Source organism: Mesocricetus auratus, unplaced genomic scaffold (genome assembly GCF_017639785.1).
Source record: "Mesocricetus auratus isolate SY011 unplaced genomic scaffold, BCM_Maur_2.0 Super-Scaffold_6731, whole genome shotgun sequence".
In the NCBI taxonomy this organism is placed as follows: Eukaryota; Metazoa; Chordata; class Mammalia; order Rodentia; family Cricetidae; genus Mesocricetus; species Mesocricetus auratus.
Window position 1 is genome coordinate 4747666 of NW_024429185.1, and position 8015 is coordinate 4755680.

The 8015-nt window shown below is 36.8% G+C and overlaps 1 pseudogene; it reads left to right on the forward strand.

Moving 5' to 3' along the window:
- The first annotated feature begins 5139 nt into the window (after nucleotides 1-5139).
- On the forward strand, nucleotides 5140-7814 carry LOC121139159 (annotated as a pseudogene).
- Nucleotides 7815-8015: the final 201 nt, after the last annotated feature.

Below are 8015 nucleotides of genomic sequence, written 5' to 3' on the forward strand. Positions count from 1 at the left end.
TACAGAAGAAGCAATTGCTATTAAATGCAAAGACATTTTGCTAATCTGATGGTTTTGTTGGTTTCTTTTCTGAAGCCAAGTTTTGTTTGCACAGAACTGGCTGTCCTGAACATAGTTCTGTAAACTAGGCTGGCCTCATCACAGAGATCCTCCTGACTCTGGCTCCCAAGGTCTGGGATTAAAGGTGAGGCCAACCTGTCTGGCATTATTGGTTTTTATATTATGGGCTGATGGGCCTAGAAAGTGGGTTTTTGTGTGTGGTTAGCATATAGTGTGCCGAGCTTCACCCATATCTTTTGGAATTTGGCAAAGGGTATCATCCTAAATCTCAGAATGGCATGTATTAATACAGTAATAGTAGTACCTGGGCCACTGAGTCACTGGAGTGCAGATGTGTGACAGTCCCCCTATTTATTGAATCTGATTTGAAATTTTTGAATAAGTGAGAATTTTGTCTGAATACCTGGATATGCACCACATGTGTGCCTGGTCCCCATTTTACTCAGAGGATTGGCTTAGATCTCCTGACCTCAGAGTAGTGGATAGCAAGCACCCATGTGAGTATTTTAGTTGAGCCCACCTATCTGTAAGATTAGTAAGACCTCTTAACTGCTGAGCTATCTCTCCTGTACTTTCCTGTTAATTTAGGATCACCATTTCATTTCTAATATATCCATCTGCTCCTTTATAACATTTCAAACTCTCACTCCCTTTTACGAACATCTTATTAAAGTTATATTTTACATTGGTACAGTTCAGGTTTCTGGTAGATGAATACAGAACTGGAGTGAATACATAACTCTGTGTAGGAACTTCGGTAAAAATCTCTTGAGTTCTTTCTATCTTGTTTATTTGTTTGATTGATGTTTGCATGGTAGGCAGAGTCTTAATATGTATCTCTTGCTGTCCCAAATCTCCTTTCATAGACCATTCTGGCATCCAAGCCAATGAGATATGTAGGTAGAGTTTTTGTATCCTGACCACCCACTCCTAAATAACAAAATGGAATCATAATATTATTTATAGAGGCTCTGCTGATAGTTCAGGCTCGTTACTAGCTAATTCTTACATTTACATTTCCCATATTTCTGATCTATCTTTGCCATGTAACTTGGTAACTTTTCTCAGTACAGCATGTCCATCTTGCTTCTTTCTGTGTCTTCTGGTGATTTTCCTCTGACTGCAAATCTGCCTTCCTCCCCGCAACATCCTCTCAGTCTGTTTTTCCTGCTTAACATCATCCTGTCCAGCTAAGGCCCATGGGGTCTTTACCACCCAATGAGAGTTATACATATTTACAGTGTACAAAAAAGACTGTTGCATAACATTTCTCCTTTTCTTGTCTTAGTAAAATGAAGGTTTTACCTTTCACATAAAAACCATATATAACAAAAACAATTAAGTAAGAATTACATTTACAATATCTAGGCCATTTGCATTTGGCAAAAGCAGGGTAACTGCTCTGTTATCTACCTTATCTTTGGAAGTCCAACCTTTTTTTACCTAATTTGCCTTCTATCATAAATAAGAAAAACTATAACTATCTGGGGTTCACCGAAGACTCCAGAATGATTTAATGTTACCTAATGACACTGGCATCTGGCTGTCTAGGCAGTCACCCTAGGTTCTTTCTTTCTTTCTTCTTTTTTTTTTTTTTCGAGACAGGGTTTCTCTCTCTTGTTTTGGAGGCTGTCCTGGAACTCATTCTGTAGACCAGGCTGGCCTCGAACTCACAGAAATCCACCTGCGTCTGCCTCCCGAGTGCTGGGATTAAAGGCGTGTGCCACCAAAGCCTAGTAACCCTAGCTTCTTCTGTGATGTTGATACATCTAAATTTGACCTAAGACCTAAAATATCTGAGAGACTTTCTTTTAGAAGCAGGAAGTTCTGAAGGGCTGTCCTATCATGTCTTGACCTACTTCAACAGTTGCTTTTATTTGTGTCCTGCTTGTCCACTTTGGACATCATATTGTTAGCAGCTGAGACAAGTGCAGCTTCTTGCCCAAATGGCTAGGTTTTGCCATAAAGACAGAGAACTCTCTGGGCAGGGGAGGCACACACCTTTAATCAGAGTACTTGGGAGGCAGAAAAGGTGGATATCTGGGAGTCCATGGCCAGCCTGGACTACAGAGCAAATTCTAGGTCTGGTGCCAAAGGAACAGAGAAACCCTACCTCAAAAATCCAAGGAAATGGAAGGAAGGAAGGAAGGAGGGAGGGAGAACACCATATGGAGTTTCTTCAATGGCCATCATCCTCTTTTGATATAGATTGGTGCCACTAGGAGCAGACATATCTCATGTTTAGAAAAGTGTAAGTTATCAGAACATTTTAAATACCATATTCTGTAGGTCTCTGCAGGGTTTGAATATAACCTATCTGAACTATATCTCTGTATGAGCTTGAAAACCTAGCTGACTGTAAGTATAGCAGTTATTGGTGATTATTAGCTTGTATAATCAAACAAGCTGTATAGGTAGAAGCTGCATAGGTAATACCTTAGGCAAAAATAGAAACATGGCAGTATAAGGAAAATAACATTAAATTTTTATCAACATACAAAAATGTCTTTTAGAAAAGTAGAATTGTATGTCCAAATTAACCTTAAATTTGTATCAGTATGACAAAATCCTCAGCAATGTAAAAAAAATGTAAGGTTAGTGATTGCCTTGTCTTTTTTTAATTTTAAATAGCTTGTTTTACATGTCAATCCCAGTTCATGCTCCCTTTCCTCCTCCCGCTAGTGATTGTTTTTAAGATTAAAGTAGGTTCAATAATCTACCCTTTTATCTCTTCATTTTTAAATAATATCCCCATTTTTTCCTTTAGAAAGAGATTCCAGAATATAATCTCTGCTCTTTAGCTTTTTTCCTGGCTATTTCAAATAACAGCTTGTAATCTACATCCCTTAAATAATAACAAACATCCATGAACTATGTTTTGGGGAAAGTGGACATCATTCTATAGTCTACTCCGTGTTGTTTGGTTACACTGACAACTTTGAGGAGACGTTGAAAACATCAGTATAATGTTAGGTTTTGACTACAGTACTTTGTGAGGGTGGACCAACTTAGACAGGAGCCTTGTAGCTGTTTTGGAAGTAGAACTCACAAACTGCAACCGAGGCATTCTGACATGTTGATAATGTGGGCCATACCTTTCAATTGGTGTTTGTTCTCCTTGTTCTGAAAATATATAAATTTTATAAACACAGATTACAAGTAAAGTGTGAACAAGGGAAAATGATTTTACCTGTTTTGAAGTTCTTGTAGGGTATCTTTTTAATGTCTGTAGCAAGGATTTCAGGGATGTACCCTGATCAAACCTGATTTTTTAAAAATCTGGAATTAATTCTGTGTCCTGTGGGATTAAAACTATAACTTCTCCCCAAAGCAGTATCCATCTGGCTTAAGCTTTGAATCCTGGATATTTCTAAAATATATAGATTGGTTTATTCTATGGGCTTTCATAATCCGGTGTCTTAGCAGCCAAATAATACAAAGACAATACAATAATATATAGGACTCTGTATTTCCCAACACTTGGTGTCTTCTTTCTTTTCCATTACTTACCCCCTTATTAAGGATTTTATTATTTTAAAACTATATTTCTTTTTTAATTTACTATACTTTCTATTTTCTCTCACAAGCCTATGTATATTTTTAAGCACACTATAAACTGTTTAGAAGTTTTTTTCTCCTCTCTCTCAGTCTTACTACATATCTGTAATCTCTTTCTGGTTCAATGAGACCAATTTTACACCACCACGTCAGCTGCTGCTATCACAGCTTAGCTTAGTGCAGGGCTGTAGTGCAGGGTGCCTGGTGGCTGGTTCTTTCACAGGCATCTGCTGGGAAATGGGACTCAGAAATGTGGCTGGCCTGAGAAACACAAGACTAATAAGTCAAGTTTCACAATGTTTCTGTCAGATTAGAAGCTTTTTTAAAGCTTTCTTGGGTCTTTCAGAAATTCCAATCCTTTGGAATGCAATTTGTATGGGGAGGTTTTTTGTTTTTTTTAATCCCTACTGCCCACTCCAAAATAACCAAGACAAAAAGAATCTTATTTATAAATGCTTGACCAATAACTCAGACTGGTTGCTAGCTAACTCTTTCATTTCAATTAACCCATGTGTCTTATCTATGTTATCCCATGTGGCTTGGTAACTTTTCTCAGTACAGTGTGTCCATCTTGCTTTTCCCTCTGTCTGGTGGCTCTCCCCTGACTGTGACTCTGCCCTTCGTACCCCCAGCATGCTCTTGGTCTGGTTTTGCCCCTAACCTGCTCCTGCTCAGTTATAAGCCAGTGAGCTCTTTTTTACTCAGTGAGAGTAATACTTATTCATAGTGTACAAAAAGATTGTTCCAGAGCAGAAATGCACCTACCTGGACCTCCTGAATTCTGGGATTAAAGGCAGGAGCCAAAACAACCACCTCACCCATCTTTTTTCTAGTTAGTAGTTGTTCATCTGATTTCTCTGAGGTGTGATCAGTATTCTTGATCTGTTGCGTGTCACTGTCCTTATGTCTGTTAATAGACATCCCTCATGCAGGCCTATATTTTGTTCAAAATATGCAGAAATGATAGAGGTGAGTATCATTATTCAGTTTCCTTCTAAAATGATGTATGCTTGCATTAGAACTTCTGTCATGGAATAAGTGTGAGACACATCAGAATTATATGAATATATTTTTGAAGAGTTATGCATTTACAGAGTTGTCAGTATCATACTCTGTTATACATGTATATTGGATGTTTTAAAATGCACTGACCTATAAAGATGTACATATACATTTCACGTGGGATGAGTGGACTTTGCTGGATCCTTCCCAAAAGAATCTCTACAAAGAAGTGATGCTGGATACCTACAGAAACCTCATTGATATAGGTGAGACTATGAATTTTACTTCATTGTTTTAAATAAGAGGGCAACTCTTTCTTGGTAATTGATTGTCTTTTTAAATTTTGATTGAGAAAGAGGAAGAATGGTGTTAATAAATCATAGTTCTGAGGTTCACTGAAGATAATATCCTAAGTATTGCATAATTTATTACATGATTCATACATTTTCTGGTATTATATTTTAGCCTATGATTGGGAAGACAATAATATTGAAGAACCTCATCAGATTTCTACACAACATGGAAGGTAATTGTCTTCTGCCGCCTCACAGACTTGTGCCTCTGAAGAAATTTTAATCTGTCCTGGAAGCGCTAAAGAGAAGCAATAGTGTAAACAAGCATAGCTTTATTTATTTACTATGTATTGAATACTAAGTTAGTACCAAATCATGTACCTCAATGTCAGGCAGAGAATTTGTGTTTGAAATGCATTTCTCATAGAAGGAAGACAAGGAAACAATGCTTTACCTGATATCACAGTTTAAACCATAGCCCCATGTGAACTATGCCATAGAATTTCCAATGCATTTAGTTTCCTAATACAAAGATATATCAAAACACACATGTTAGATAGGTAATACACATAAGTTCAAACTTTTCTGATAAGCAAATAATCAAGAGTAAAGCTCATGTTATTCATACACATTTATTGACTGTGCTAAGTTTTATACCGTAGGCAGATTTGGAGTAACCAAAGTGTTCTTCTGGAAAATATTTAAACCCCATACTACATGTATATGAGAAGCAAAAGTTCAAACTGTGTGAATGTGATATGGAAGTCTTTCATGTGAAACAATGGATACAATCCATTGAAGCATAGGGTTATGGAAATAAACAACATTTTTCTCCCAGACCTAATAGAAAATGTAGTAGTCTCCACTTTGAGTATACTTTGTGAATGTGACATAAGTTAATGATTAATTAGTTTTTTAACTTGATTGGGAATATATCTACAAGCTCACATTGCAGAAAAGCCCTATAAGTACTAGGAATGTCGAAATTCTTTTGTTTATCCTGATTTGGCTCACTTTGCAAATGAAGTTTACCTCAGAACATAATAATTTATGAACGCAATCGATGTGGTAAACTTCAAGTTCTACCTGTTCTCTTAAAATATGAATAACCTCATATAAAAGGATGTTATATGTGTGAGTGCCTTATGTAGAGTTTAGCTTTCTGTGAAGAGTCAGTACGGCCACACCAACTCATACAAATGAAAGCATTTAATTGGAGCTGGCTTAGCATTTCAGAGAGTTAGTTCACTATCATTATTGCAGGAAACATGATGGAATGCAGGCATAAACAGTGCTAAAGAGTTAGATATGTTCTGCATCTTTAGCTGCATGTAGCAGAGACTGAGTGATACTCTGGTTATAGCTCAAGCATATAAAACTTCAAAGCCCACCTCTACAGTGACATACTTTCTCTATTAAGTTTAAAGCTACTCAAGCAAATTCACATATTCTAATAGTGCCACTACCTATGGGCCAAGCATTTCAATACATGAGTCTACTGGGGGCCATAGCTATTTGAATACCATGGTGAACTGTGTTAATAAAGGCTCCTACTAGCACAGGTATCTTTAAAGATGCAAAGCAAACCAAAATGAAGTGAAACACTATGGATGTAAGCAAAGTAAAAACCTTAAGATATGTTCCTCTGTATACTTGAATGAAATTATAAATTGAATTCATATGGTAAAAACAATTCATCAGAGTGATAAACATGGTAAATCATTTCCATTAACAATTATCTTCACAGGCATGAAAACATTCATACTAATGAAGAATCCTCTCAGTATATTCAGTGTGACAAATCCTTTGCATGCCACGGCTGTCTGCAAATGCAGAAAAGAATACATACTGCAGAGGAAACTTTTGAATATCCTCAATGTGATAAAGTCTTTGCAAATTACAATTATCTTCAAATACATGAAAGAATACATACTGGAGAGGAGCCTTACAAATGCAATCTGTGTGATAAAAGCTTAGCAAGCCACAGTAGTCTTCAACACCATAAAGGGTCACATACTGGAGGGAAAACCTACAAATGGGATCAAAGTGGGAAAGCCTTTGCATATCACAATAGTCTTCAAGACCATAAAAGAACCCATATTGGCAAGAAGCCCTATGAATGTAATTAATGTGGTAAAGCCTTTCCATATTACAGTCAACTGCAAAGACAGGAAAGAACACATACTGGAGAGAAACCATACAAATGTGATCAATGTGATAAAGGTTTTGCACACCGCGTTAGTCTTTAACACCATAAAAGAACACATACTGGAGAGAAACCCTACAAATGTAATCACTGTGATAAAGTCTTTGCACAGCTGGGTAATCTCCGAGTACATGAAAGAATACATACTGGAGAGAGACCATACAAGTGTAATCAATGTGTTAAAGCCTGTACACAGCACGGTTATCTTCAATACCATCAAAGAACACATACTGGAGACAAACCCTACGAATGTAATCAATGTGATAAAGCCTTTACCCAGCACAGTGCTCTGCGAAAGAATAAAAGAACACACAGTGGAGAGAAACCTTATGAATGCAGTCAGTGTGGTAAAACCTTTGCACATTATTGTTCTCTCCAAGCTCATGAAAGAAAACATACTGGAGAGAAACCATACAAATGTGATCAATGTGATAAAAGTTTTGCACACCGTGTTAGTCTTCAATACCATAAAAAAACATACTGGAGAGAAACCCTACAAATGTAATCAGTGTGATAAAGCCTTTGCACAACAGAGTCATCTCCGAGTACATGAAAGAAGAATACATACTGGAGAGAGAGACCATACAAGTGTAATCAATGTGATAAAACCTTTATACAACAGAGTCCTCTGAATACATAAAAGACATGCTGGATAGAAATCTTATGTATGAAAGCAACGTAGTAAAGCCTTTGCATGTAGCAGTAATCTTTGAAACCGTGAGAAAAAAACATACTTCAGAGAAATCCTGTAAATGTACTAAGCATGGTATTGTTTTAACTTCATGGTAGTTTTTATACAAGAGTATCACCTGTAGTGTTTAATCAATCTGTTAAAATATTTGTGTATAACAATAATCTTTGAGGACATAAAGCATAGTGAAGGCAATGTGAATACC